The sequence below is a fragment of the Puma concolor genome, chromosome C1, assembly GCF_028749965.1.
Source record: "Puma concolor isolate L17-30 chromosome C1, mPumCon1.1.hap2, whole genome shotgun sequence".
Lineage (NCBI taxonomy): Eukaryota > Metazoa > Chordata > Mammalia > Carnivora > Felidae > Puma > Puma concolor.
The window spans coordinates 102,071,001-102,086,157 of record NC_141674.1 but is presented as its reverse complement, the minus strand read 5'-3'; positions in this window follow the sequence as shown (position 1 = coordinate 102,086,157).

The window sequence follows — 15,157 nt, the reverse complement described above, 5'->3', positions numbered from 1 at the left end:
CATGAATGCTTTCATATGTCTCGTGTTGCATCTTGGTTTTTTTAAAGTTAGCCTTTCTTATGTTTTTTTGGAATCTGTCCATACTAATATATATAGTTCCAGTTCATTGAATTATTTGCTGTGTAGTAGGCTTTCTTAAGTAGGGTTCTTCAAATAAACCCAGGACAATGATTTGAATGGCTCTTTTCTCAATTCTTGCAAGGATGGTATATAACTAGTATTATCCTAATTTTTTTATGTATTTATTTTCAGAGAGAGAGAGAGAGAGAGTGAGCATGAGCAGGGGAGGGGCAAAGAGAGAGGGAGAGAGAGGGGGAGAGAGGGAATCCCAAGCAGGCTCCATGCTGTTAGTGCAGAGTCCAACATGGGGCTTGAACTCAGAAACCATAAGACCATGACCTGAGCCAAAATCAAGAGTCCGAGGCTTAACTGACTGAGCCACCCAGGTGCCCCATAACTAGTATCATTCTAAATGTATAGGAAGATGTTAATTCATTGCATATAATGAGTGCTTTAGATCACTAGGGCTTAAGTCTCTCCTTGACCTGCACTTGAGAAAGCCTGTTCTGTTATCACTACACATTTTATTGATCTGTTCTCTATACTGACTACATTTAAATGCTTCCAAAATATTACTTGAACAATAAATTTCTCTCTGCATATATCCTGGTGCATATGTATAAGAGTTTCTCTAGGACATAAATCTAGAGATAAAATTATTGAATTGTGGGATGGGGACATTTTTAACTTTACTGAAGATTGAAGAATTGCTCTTTAGAATAGTTATGCCAGGGTGCCTGGGTGGCTCAGTTGGTTGAGCATCTGACTTCAGCTCAGGTCATAATCTCACAGCTCTGTGAGTTTGAGCCCCACATTGGGCTCCATGCTGACGGCTCTGTGCTGATGGCTCAGAGCCTGGAGCCTGCTTCGGATTCTGTGTCTCCCTCTCTCTCTGTCCCTGACCGACTCTCATTCTGTCTCTGTCTCTCTCAAAAATAAATAAATATTAAAAAAAAATAGAATAGTTGTGCCAGGTTATACTCTTCAGCAGTGTGGAGAGCTTACATCCTCCCACTCTTACCAATACTTGATATTATCAGACTTCAATTTTGCCAATTTTTAGGTATGATATAACATGTTATATTTGGAGGGGTTTTTTTGGTTATGCATAAAGATAATAATTTTTGTATGTGTTTGTTGACTGTCTTCTATGAATTCCCTATTCATATCCTTTGCTCATTTTCCCATTGGGTTAATTTTATGTGCAAATTTTTTGGTAGGACTTCTGTGTATTATTAAAACCAATTCTTTGACTCTTATATAAGTTTCAAATATCTTCTTTTGGGATCTTATATTTTCACTATGTTTATGCTTTTCTTTCGTATTACAGAAGATTTACATTCTATATAATCAAAGTTATCAACCTTTCTTTTTATAAGATGTGCTTTTGTCTCATGTCTAAAAAAACCTTTCCTTCCATGGAGTCATAAAGATTTTCTTTTCTATTTGTTCCTAAAGGTTTTTATTTTTATTAAAAAAATTTTTTTAAGTAGGCTCCACACCGAATGTGGAGCCCATTGTGGGCCTTGAACTCACAACCCTGAGATCAAGACCTGAGCTGAGATCAAGAGTCAGACATTTAACCTGCTGAGCTACCCAAGCACCCTCTGAAAGTTTTTTAAAATGGTATTTAGGTCTTCGAAGTATAAAGCATATATTTTTGTACATAGAACAAAGGGAACATGTATATGAGGAAGAGACTTATTTTTCCTATAAGGAAGACAATTTTCTGAACATTTATGAACTAAATTGTATCATTTCACAACTGATTTGTAATACTACTAGTATCATATGTTAACCATATTTTATATATGATAAGGACTGCCTCTGAGTTCCCTGTTGTTCCAGTGAGCTCTCTGGGCACTCATGCAGTAATAACCAAGACCTCTTATTACTTTCTAATGCCTCAATATCTGATAAGCCAGATTTCCAGTGTTCTTCTTCAGGATTGTCTTGACATATATTTTTTGTTCAGTAAATAATTATTTTGTGTCTATGTATATGTTAATTCTAGGGATATAGCAGTGAACAGAACAAAATTTCTGTTCTCACAGATCTTAAATTCTGGTGCGGTGTTAAAGACAGGAAAAAAAAAACACAACCAAAAAAAAGACAGTATTTCAAGTACCGGTAAGTACTGTGAAGGCAAATGAACAATATTAAGGAGATGAAGCATGACAGGGTTATGGGAATTTTGTTATAGTCAGAACTTTAGCTTCCATATAGATTTCAGAATCAGTGTTTCTAGTTAAAAAATTCTGTAGTGATTCTAATTGGAATTTCATTGCCTTATAATTTGTGGGAGGTGTGATAACCTTGATGTTGTTGAATCTTACCATTAATAAACATTGTAGGGTCCATTCTACTTTTAGAAAAGATGGTACAACAGGAAGAATATTTATCTGCCTGCTTACCTAAAACACTTTAAAAACCTGAAGATAGTGGTTTTCAAGATGTTGGACACCAGATGATGAAGAAGAGTAGTTCATGAGAGACAGGAGATAAGTGAAGTCCCTTATGCCTGCTTCCAGCTTATTACCTTGAGACAGTTTTGAGACCATGGTGCAGAAAGGCAAGCCCAAACAGACTCTTAAGTTGAGGTGGCAGAGTTGAGAATTCTGGGAGATCAGGGCAGCTAAAGCTTTCAGAGTAGAATACTGGAGAGGGGAGAGCTGCACAGAGACGGGACTCCTGAGATCTGTAAAGGGTACCACTTGAGTATTGGGGAGGATACGGAACACTACATGTGTATGAGGAAACTACTTGAGACTAGAGAAAAAAATCACTTGAGTGGATTAGAGAGATCAGTAGCAGGACTTACAAAGGGCCTGTAATGGTGTCGGCCTCTACCAGGCAGAATGGAAGATGTTATTCACAGACCATTGGGAAGAGTACCCTATTGGATTTTTGCCTCAGTAATGGTGTATAATAATTATATATATTACATGTAATATAATAATATATATTATATATCATTATAATAATTATATATTTAATATTATGTATTATATGTAATATATATTACATATAATATATATAATTATACACACTATATATATATATACTATATATTATACATATATTTCTTGTCTTTTTGATAATAGCCATTCTAGCAGGTGTGAGCATTTTCCTGATGATTAGTGATTTTGGATATCTTTTATGTACCTTTTGGCCATTTGTATGTTTTCTTTGGAAAAAAATGTCTATTCAGGTCCTTTGCCCATTTTTAAATGGATTATTTTTTCTATTGAATTATATTAGTTCCTTACATATATTGGATATTAACCCCTTGTTAGTTAATTTGTAAATATTTTCTCCCATTATGTAGGATGCCTTTTCATTTTGTTGATTGTTTCTTTCACTGTATAGAAATATTTTGTTTTGATGTCCCATTTATTAATTTTTGTTTTTGTTTGTACTTTTAGTGTTATAACACAGAAATTAATGCCAAGACCAATGTCATGGTCTTTTTTTCTATGTTTTCTTCTAGGAATTTTGTAGTTTCAGGTTTACACTCGAGTCTTTAATTCATTTCAAGTTAATTTTTGTGAGTGGTGTAAAATAGGAGTCCAGTTTCATTCTTCACCACGTGCTTATCTAGTTTTCCAACACCATTTATTAAAGAGACTGTCTGTTATCCATTGAGTATTCTTGAAAATCTGGTCAAATATTGGTTAACCATATATGCATAGGTTTATTTCTTAGCTCTTTGTTCTGTTCCATTGATTTATGTATCTATTTTAATGCCAGTACCATGCTGTTTTAATTAGGATAGGCTTTTAATGCAGTTTGAAATCAGGAAGTGTGGTATCTCTAGCTTTGTTCTTTGTTCTCAGGATTGTTTGGCTATTTGGGGTCTTTTGTGGTTCCATACCAATTTTAGGATTTTTTTAATATGTGAAAAATGCCATTGGAATTTTGATAGGAATTGCATTGAATCTTTTGGTGGCTTTGGGTGATAAAACCATTTTAACAATATTAATTCTTCTGATCCAAGAACACAGGATATCTTTCCATTTATTTGTGCCTTCTTTGATATCTTTCATCCGTGTCTTACAATAAAGCTATTTCACCTCCTTGATTAAATATATTCCTGAGTATTTTATTGTTTTTGATACGATTATAAATGGGATTGTTTTCTTTATTACTTTTACAGAACAATACTGTTTTACAGAAATGCAGCTGATTTTGTATGTTGATTTTATATCCTGCAACTTTTGAATTTGTTTATTAGTTGTAATAGTTTTTTTTGGTGGAGTCTTTGGGGTTTTCTCCACATAAGATTATATCATCTGCAAATAGAGACAGTTTTGCTTCTTCCTTTCTGATTTGGATGCCTTTTTTCCCCTTGCCTAATTGCTCTAAGACTTCGAGTACTGTTTCATAAAAGTGGTGAGAGTGGCCCCCCCTTGTCTTGTTCCTGATCTTAGAGGTAAAGCTTTCTGTCCTTCACCATCAAGTATGATGTTAGCTGTGGGTTTGTCACATATTATTGTCATATATATATTTATGAAAGAAAATATATATTATACTTTATTATATTGAGGTACATTCCATCTATATTAATTTGTTGAGAGTTTTTGTCATGAAAGGAAGTTAGATTTGGCAAATGCTTTTGCTGCATCTGTTGAGGTGATCGTATGATTTTTGTCTTTTATTCTATTTCTGTGGTGTATCACATTGGTTGATATGTGTATGTTGAACTATCCTTGCATCTCAGGAATAATCCGACTTGATCCTGTTGTATAATTTTTAAATTGTGTGGTTGAATTTGGTTTGCTAGTATTTGACAGAGTATTTTTTTGCATCTGTATTCATCAAAGATATTGGCCTGTAATCTTTTCCTGTAGTGTCCTTATCTGTCTTTGGTATCAGAGTGACGCTTGGCCTCATCAAATGAGTTTGGGAGCATTCCCTCTTCTTCAGTTTTTTTGGAGATTTTGAGAAGGATTGGCATAAAATCTTTAAAAAATGATAGAATTCATCAGTGAAACCAGGTACTGAGCTTTTGCTGTTGTTGGGAAGTTTTTGATTACTAATTTGATCTTACTTACTATTGTTCTGTTCAGGTTTTCTATTTCTTCATGATTCCGTCTTGGTAGTTTGTTTATTCCTAGGAATGTGTCCATTTATCCTAGGTCCAGTTTTTATTTAAAGTCTATTTGGACTGGCATAAGTGTGGCTATCTCTGTTCTACTTTGGTTTTTCTATTTGTGTTGAATATGTTTATCCATCACTTCACTTTGTCCCTATCTGTGTCCTTAAAGCTGAAATGAGTATCTTGTAGGCAGCATATTGTTGGGTCTTGTTTCTTTGTTCATTCAGCCTTTTGACTGGAAAATTTAATCCGTTGCATTCAAAGTAATTATTGGTAGGTGAGGACTTATTAATACCATCTCATTGTTTTATGACATTTTGAAGTCCTCTTGTTTCTTTCCTTGTCTCTTGCTATTCTCCTTTATGAATTTTGATGATTTTCTGTAGTGATATGCTTTGTTTAATTCCTTTCTCTTTATCTTTTGTGTAGCAACTATAGGATTTTGCTATGTGGTTACCATGAAGCATACATAAAAGATCTTTTAGGTGTAACAGTATATTTTATGGAGATAACAACTTAACTCCAATCACATACAAAACTCTACCCTTTTTTCTCCCCCTGCCATTTTTGTTTTTGATGTCAGTTTACATTTATTTATTTATTTATTTATTTATTTATTTATTTATTTATTTATTTTAGTAGGCTTCATGCCCAGCATGGGCTTGAATTCACGACTTTGAGATTAAGACCTGAGCTGAGATCAAGAGTTGGGTGCTTAACCAGCTGATCCGTGCAGGCACCCACAGTTTACATCTTTTTCTATTGCATATTCATTAACAACTTATTGTAGCTGTAGTTAATTTTATACTTTTGTCCTTTAACTTTTATACTAGAGTTAAATGCTTAGCATGTTACCATACTACAAGTTTTAGAGCATTCTTATTTTGAATTTATGCTTACTTTTACCAATGTGTTTTATATTTTCATTTGTTTTCATATTCAAATCAATATCCTTTCATTTCAGCTTGAAGAAGTCTTTTTGGTATTTCTTGTAGGGCAGGTCTAGTGGTGATAAATTCCCTAAGATTGGAGGGATTTTTTTTGGAGGTAAGTCTTTATCTCTCCTTCATTTCTGAGGGAATACTTTGCCAGATAAAGTATTTTTGATTGGCAGTATTTTTCTTTCAGAAAGCACTTTGAATGTGTCATTTCACTTTCTTCTGGCCTACAGAGTTTCTACTAAGAAATCCAGTGATAGCCTCCATTGTATTTGAGGAAATGTTTTTTCTCTTGCTGTTTTAAAAATTCTCTCTTTTTCTTTGATGTTAAGACAGTTTTTTTTTTGTTTTTTGTTTTTTTTTTAAATTTTTTTTTTCAACGTTTATTTATTTTTGGGACAGGGAGAGACAGAGCATGAACGGGGGAGGGTCAGAGAGAGAGGGAGACACAGAATCGGAAACAGGCTCCAGGCTCCGAGCCATCAGCCCAGAGCCTGACGCGGGACTCGAACTCACGGACCGCAAGATCGTGACCTGGCTGAAGTCGGACGCTTAACCGACTGTGCCACCCCGGCGCCCCAAGACAGTTTAATTATAATGTGCCTTGGAGAAGATTGTTTTGCGTTGAAATTTTGGGGTGACTGATTAGCTTCTTGAACTTGGATGTCCAAAACTCTCCCCATATTTGGGAAGTTCTTAGCCATTATTTTTTAAAATATGCTTTCTGCCCCCTTTAATCTCTCTTCTCCTTTTGGAAACTTTAATAGTGTATAGATTACATATTTTCCTATTTTTTTTCTACTGGAGGCATGTAGCAGATGAGGATGGCATGGTGTGTGCTGTGTATGAAGGCAGTGGCAAATAGTATTTGGAGGAAATGATACTCAGGTCTGCAGGAAGAAGAGAAAAGTGAGATAGCTAGGGACAGCTGAAGGAGGGTGGCCAAAGCTGAAGGTACCTGGAATGCTCAAGTGAGTTCCCATTCAGGTTGGCTCCCCACCTGACACAACTTAATGGTATCATATAATTTGCATATGCTTTCTTTACTCTTTTCCATTTTTTTTTTTGCCTCCTCACACTGTGTAATTTCAAAAGCCTGTTTTCTACTTCACAGATTCTTTCTTTTCCAAAGAAGCCATCGAGATGGCTAACAGATACATAAAAAGATGCTTAACATCACTCATCATCAGGCAAATACAAATGAAAACCACAATGAGATACCACCTCACACCTGTCAGATGGCTAAAATTAACTTAGGAAACAATAGGTGTTGGCGAGGATGCAGAGAAAGGAAAACCCTTTTAGGCTGTTGGTAGGAATGCAAACTGGTGCAGCCACTATGGAAAACAGTATGGAGGTTCCCCAAAAAGTTAAAAATAGAACTACCCTATGACCCAGCAATTGCACTATTAGGTATTTATCCAAAGGATACAAAAGTGCTGATTTGAAGGGGCACATACACCCCAGTATTTAGCACTATCAACAATAGACGAATTATGGAAAGAGCCCAAATGTCCATTGACTGATGAATGGATAAAGAGGATGTGGTGTGTGTGTGTGTGTGTATTCCATATATATTCCTCCATATAATGGAATATATATATATATGTGTATATATTATATATATATAATGGAATATATATATATGGATATGGAGGAATATATAATGGAATATATATATGGATATATATGGATAAAGAGGATGTAATGGAATATATATATATGGATATATATAGATAAAGAGGATGTGGTGTGTGTATATATATATATATATATATAATATATATATATGATGGAATACTACTTGTGTGGTAAAGAATATTGAAATCTTGCCATTTGCAACACTGTGGATGGAACTAGAGTATATTATGCTAAGCGAAATAAGTCAGTCAGAGAAAGACAAATATGATATGATTTCACTCATATGTGGAATTTGAGAAACACAACAGATGAACATATGGGATGGGAAGGAAAAACAATATTAAAACAGAGAGGAAGGCAAACCATGAGAGACTCTTAAATACAGAGAATAAATTGAGAGTTGCTGGGGGGTGGTGGTGTGGGAGGATGGGTTAAATGGGTGATGGGCATTAAGGAGGGCGGTTTTAGGGATGAGCACTGGGTGTCATATGTAAGAGGTGAATCAATGGGTTCTTCTACTGGGTTAACTAATTTGAATTTAAATTAAAAAGGCTCACTTTTAACATACATATATGTGTGTACATATATATGTGTACACACATATATAAATAATGTACATATATATGTACACACATATGTAAATAAATATATATATGAACATATATATAACATACACACACACACACACATATATATATATATATATATATATATATATGAAGATAAATAAGGAAGTAGAGGACTTGAATAACACTATAGACTATAGAGCAATTGGACCTAACAGTCATATACAGAACACTCTGCACAACAATAACAGAAAATACATTATTCTTGAGTGCCATGAAACATCCCTTTTTTTTTTTTTTTTTTTTTTTTTTTTGCCATGAAACACTCTTGAGGACAGATCACATTTTAGGTTACAAAACAACTCTTAACAAATTTAGGAAGATTGAAATCATACCAAGTATCTTTTCCAAGTAACCACAGGGGAATGAAACTAGAAATCAAGTGCAAAAGGAAAACTAGAAAATTCACAAATGTGTGGAAACTAAACAACACACTTTGAAGCAACCAAATAGGTAAAAAATAAACCACAAAGGAAATTAGAAAATATCTTGAGATAAATGGTAATGAAAATAAAATATAACAAAACTTGATGGATGCAGTAATGGCATTATTAAAAGGGAAGTTTATAGTGACAAATTCCTACATTATAAAAGAAGAAACAAAAACCTAACTCTGCACCTCAGATAGAGAAAAACTAAACCAAAAATTAGCTGAAGGAAGTAAATAATAAAAATTAGAGCACAATAAATAAAATAGAAAAAAAGTTTAAAAATAAATGAAAATAAGAATCGGTTTTTGAAAAGATCAATAAAATTGGCAAGCCCTTAGCTAGACTAAGAAAAAAGAGAGCACTCAAATAAATAAAATTAAAAATGAAAGAAGAGACATTACAACTGAGGCCACGTGAGTTAAAAAAAAAGATCGTAAGAGACCATCATGAAACATTACACCTCAATAGAGTGGAAAACCTATAAGAAATGGACAAATTTCTAGAAGCATATAACCTACAAAGACTGAATCATGAAGAAATAAAAAACCCAAACAAACCTGTAACTAACGAGATGTGATTGAAATAGTAATGAAAACTACCCCTCTCCCACCCCCACCCCGCTCCAAATAACTTCCTTGGAGAATTCTACCAAACATTTAAAGAAGGAATGAACACCAATCCTTCTCAAGCTTTTCAGAATAATTTAAAGAGGAGGCATGCTTCCAAACTCATTTTTTGAGGCCAGCTTTACCTTGATATTAAAATCTGACAGAGATACTATAAGAAATGAAAATGGCATACCAATAGCCCTGGTGAATATTGATGCAAAAAATACTTAACAAAATGCTGGCAAACTGAATTCAACAATACATTAAAAGAATTATACACCATGATTATATACCAGTGGGATTTTTCTTGCAGTACCAGGATGGGTCAACATATAAGAACTAGTCATTATAATACAATATCTTTACAGGATGAGGAGAAAAAACCCATGTGATCATTTCCATGAAGAGAAACCATTTCATAAAATCCAGTGCCCTTTCATGATAGAACTCCTCAACAAACTAGGAACAGAATGAAATAATTTCAATTTAATAAAAGCCAAATATTAAAATCCCACAGCTAATATCATACTCAATGGTGAAAAACTGAAAGTTTTCCTTCTCAGACCAGGAGTAAGGCAGGATTCCCTTTCTCACCACTTCTATTCAACGTAATAGTGAAAGTCATAGAGCAATTAGGAAAGAAAAAGAAATTAAAGTCATCCATATCATAAAAAAAGTAAAATTATTTATGTTCACAGATAGCATGAACTTATAGGTAGAAAACCCTACAGATTCCATTAAAAAAAACCTCGTAGAACTAAATGAACAAATTTAGTAAGTTTGCAGGATACAAACATAACACATAAAAACCAGTTGTGTTTCTTTTTATACATTAACAATGAACAACCTGAGATGGAAATTAAGAAAATAACCTCATTTGCAATAGCATAAAAAAATACTTAGAAATAAACTTAACTAAGGAGGCAAAAGTCTTGCACACTGAAAACTATAAAACATTGTTGAAAGAAATTAAAGAAGACACAAATAAATGGAAAAACATTGTAAATTCATGGATTGGAAAACATTGTATTACTATAATATCTCTACTATCTAAAGTGATCTACAGACTCAATGCAAATCCCATCAAAATCCTAATGGCATTTTTGCAGAAATAGAAACAAAAATGTAATATTCACATTGAATCCCAAAGGATCTAGAATAGTGAAGACAATTTAGAGAAAGAAAAACAAAGGAGGCCTCACACCTCCTGATTTCAAAACTTGCTACAGTGATCAAAACGGTATGGTACTGGCATAAAAACATGTAGAGACCAATGGAATAGAATAGAGAGCCCAGAAGTAAACCTTCATGTATATGGTCAAATGGTCTTTCACAAGCATGCCAAGGGTACACAATGGGCAGAGGTTAGTCTCTTTAATAAATGGTGTTGGAAAAACTGTGGACTTAAATACAAGAAATGGAGTTGAGTCTTACCTTACACCATCCACAAAAGTTAAATTGGATTAAAGACCTAAATGTAATACTTGAAAGTATAAAAACCATAGAAGAAAACATTAGGGGAAAAGCTTCATGACACTAGGTTTGGCAATGATTTCTTGGCTACAACACTGAAAGCACAAACAATAAAGGAAAAGGAGACAAATGAGATTACATCAAACTTAACTGTGCATTAAAAAAAAAACAGTTAACAGTGAAAAGGCAACCTACCGAATGGGGAAAAAATTTTGTAAGCCATATGTCTGATAATGAGTTAATATCTAGAATATCTAAAGAACTCCTACAAGTCAACAACAAATTATAACAAATAATCTGATTAAAAACTGGGCAATATTCTTGAATAGACTGTTTTCCAAAGAAGATATACAATGGCCAACAAGCATGTGAAAAGATACTCAACATCACTAATCATCAGGGAAATGCAAATCAAAACCACAATGAAATATCACCTACCCTTACTAGGATGGCCACTATCAAAAAAACAAACAAACAAAAAAACCACACAAAAAAAACAAGTGTTGGTGACGATATGGAGAAATTGGAACACTTGTCCAATGGTGGTAAAGTAAAATGGCACAGATGTTATGGAAAGCAATATGGAGATTCCTCAAGGTATTAAACATATGGTTACCATCCCAATTTTGGATACATATCCAAAAGAATTAAAAACTGGATCTTGAAGATATATTTGCTGCCCCATGTTCATTGCAGTATTATTTATAGTAGCCAAATGTAGATATAATCTGAATGTTTATCAATGGATGAATGGATAAAGAAACTGGTATATACATATGTAAAATTTATATATGTAATATATACATAAAACATGTATGTAGTATATGCATACGTAAAATATTATTTAGCTTTAAAAAAGGAAATTTTGTCATATGCTACCACATGGATAAACCTTGAGGACATTATGCAAAGTGAAATAAGCCAGTTACAAAAGGACAAATACTGTTAAGATTCCACTTATATGAGCTATGTAAAGTAGTCAAAGTCATAGAAACAGAAAATAGAATGGTGGTTGTCAGGGGCTGGAAATACAGAGAACAGGAGAGTTTGTGTTTAATGGGTATAGGGTTTCAGTTTTTCAAGATGTAAAGTTCTAGAGATTTGTTGTACAATATAGTGTGTATGTTAACACTATTGTACTGTACACAAAAAATGGTTAATATGGTCAATTTTAATGTTACATGTTTTTTACTACACTTGAAAAATGAAAGGTACATGAGGAAAATGGTGGTTGGATACGTTCATGATTTTGATGTTGATGTGTTGATTTAAAGGATGCAACCATATGTCAAATACTATATTTATGGTTTAAATATGTGCTGTTCATTTGTATGTTAACTACATCTTAGTAAAGGTATACTATAGGAAACATGGTATACCCATTTTTTTTCAGGTCTGATTTATTATTTATATGGATTGCTTGATTCATATTTTTGACTATTTTAACATTCCTCACATTTGGAGCTGTTGGTATTTCTAACACAGAAGGAAATATAAGATATCTAATATCTGACTATCAAGTGGCACCCATTGTTTCCTTGAATTTTTTAAAATATTTATTTTTGAGGGGCGCCTGGGTGGCGCAGTCGGTTAAGCGTCCGACTTCAGCCAGGTCACGATCTCGCGGTCCGTGAGTTTGAGCCCCGCATCAGGCTCTGGGCTGATGGCTCAGAGCCTGGAGCCTGTTTCCGATTCTGTGTCTCCCTCTCTCTCTGTCCCTCCCCCGTTCATGCTCTGTCTCTCTCTGTCCCAAAAATAAATAAACGTTGAAAAAAAAAATTAAAAAAAAAATATTTATTTTTGAGAGACAGAGAGTGAGCATGAATAGAGGAAAGGCAGAGAGAGAGGGAGACACAGAATCTGAAGCAGGCCCCAGGCTCCAAGATGTCAGCACAGAGCCTGATGCGGGGCTCGAACCCACAAACCGTGAAATCATGACCTGAGCCGAAGTTGGACATTTAACTGACTGAGCCACCCAGGCGCCCCAAGTGGCACTTGTTCTTTCAGTTCAAAGACAGCTATGCCTTGTAACATGAAGCAAGTTGTTATCAGAACAAGGTGGATAGACTTAGGTATATGGGGACTAACACTTAGCACTTTTTCAGACACACAGGTATACACATACTGAACAATTGTAACTTCTTATATCCACTTCTTAAGTTTATTTATGTTTCAAGTTTTAATTTAAATTCTAGGTAGTTAACATGTAGTGTAATACTGGTTTTAGACTTAAAATTTAATGATTTATCACTTACATATAATACCCAGTGCTCATCCCAACAAGTGCCCTCCTTAATGCCCATCATCCATTTAACCCATTCCCTCACCCACCACCCCTCCAGCAGCCCTCAGTTTGTTCTCTGTATTTAAGAGCCTCTCATGGTTTGCCTCCCTCTCTGTTTTTATCATATTTTTCCTTCCCTTCCCCTATGTTCATCTGTTTTGTTTCTTAAACTCCACATATGAGTGAAGTCACATATTTGTCTTTATCTGACTTATTTCACTTAGCATAATGCTCTCTAGCGCCATCCACGTCCTTACAGATAGGAAGATTCTATTCCTTTTGATGGCTGAGTAATATTTCATTGTATATATACACCACATCTTTTCCATTCATCAGTTGATGGACATTTGGGGCTCTTTCCGTAATTTCCCTATTGACAATGCTGCTATAAACATCAGGGTGCATGTGCCCCTTCAAATCAGTGTATTTCTATCCTTTTGGTAAATACCTAGTGGTGTAAATGCTTGGTTGTCAGGTAGTTCTGTTTTTAAGTTTTTGAGGAATCTACATACTATTTTCCAGAGTTGCTGCACCAGTTTGCATTCCCACCAAAAGAGGATTCCCCTTTCTCCACATCCTTGCCAAAATCTCCTTTCCTGTGCTATTAATTTTAGCAATTCTGACAGATGTGATGTGACATCTCTTTGTGGTTTTTATTTGTATTTTCCTGATGGTGAGTAGTGTAGAACATCTTTTCATGTGTGTTAGTTATCTGTATGTCTTCTTTGGGAAAAAAAAAATGCCCATTCATGTCTCCTGCCCATTTCTTAGCTGGATTATTTATTTTTTGAGTGTTGAGTTTGATAAGTTCTTTATAGATTTTGGATACTAACCCTTTATCAGATATGTCGTTTGCAAGTATTTTCTCCCATTCAAAAGGCTGCCTTTTAGTTTCATTGATTGTTTCCTTCCCTGTGCAGAAGCTTGTTATCTTGATGAGTTTCCAGGAGTTCATTTTTGCTTTCGTTTCCCTTGTGTCTAGTAAGAAGTTGCTCTGGCCAAGGTCAGAGAGGTTGCTGCCTGTGTTCGCTAGGATTTTGATGGCTTCCTGTCTCACATTTATGTCTTTCATGCATTTTGCATTTATTTTTGCGTATGATGTAAGAAAGTGGCCCAATTTCATTCTTCTGCACGTTCCTGTCCAATTATCCCAACACCATTTGTTGAAGAAACTGTCTTTTTCCCATTGGATATTCTTTCCTGCTTTGTTGATTAGTTGACCATTAAGTTGTGGGACTATTTCTGGGTTTTGTATTCTGTTCCATTGATCTATATGTCTGTTTTTTGTGCCTGTACCATAGTGTCTTGATGACTACAGCTTTGTAGTATAGCTTGAAGTCCAGAATCCTGATGCCACCAGGTTTGCTTTTCTTTTTCAAGATTGCTTTCACTATTCCGGGTCTTCTGTGGTTCCATACAAATTTTAGGATTGTTTATTCTAGCTCTGTGAAAAATAATGGTAGTATTTTGATAGGGATTGCATTAAACATGTAGATTACTTTGGGTGATATGGGCATTTTAACAATATTTGTTCTTCCCGTCTGTGAGCATGGAATGCTAGGAATTCTATTTTTTTATCAAATTGTAAATGGAATTGATTCTCTGATTTCTCTTTCTGCTGCTTCATTCTTGGTATATAGAAATGCAACAGGTTTCTGTATGTTGATTTTGTATCCTGCAACTTTGCTGAATTCATTTATCAATCATAGCAATTTTTTGGGTTTTCTACATAGAGTAGCATGTCATCTGTAAATAGTGAAAGTTTGACTTCTTCCTTGCTGATTTGGATGTCTTTTATTTCTTTTTGTTGTTTGATTGCTGAGGCTAGGACTTTCAGTACTATGTTAAATAACAGTGGTGAGAGTGGACATCCCTGTCTTGTGCTTGATGGTAGAGGAGAAGCTTTCAGTTTTTTCCCATTGAGGATGATATTAGCTGTGGGTCTTTCATATATGGCCTTGATGATATTGAGGTATGTTCCCTTTATGTGTACTTTGT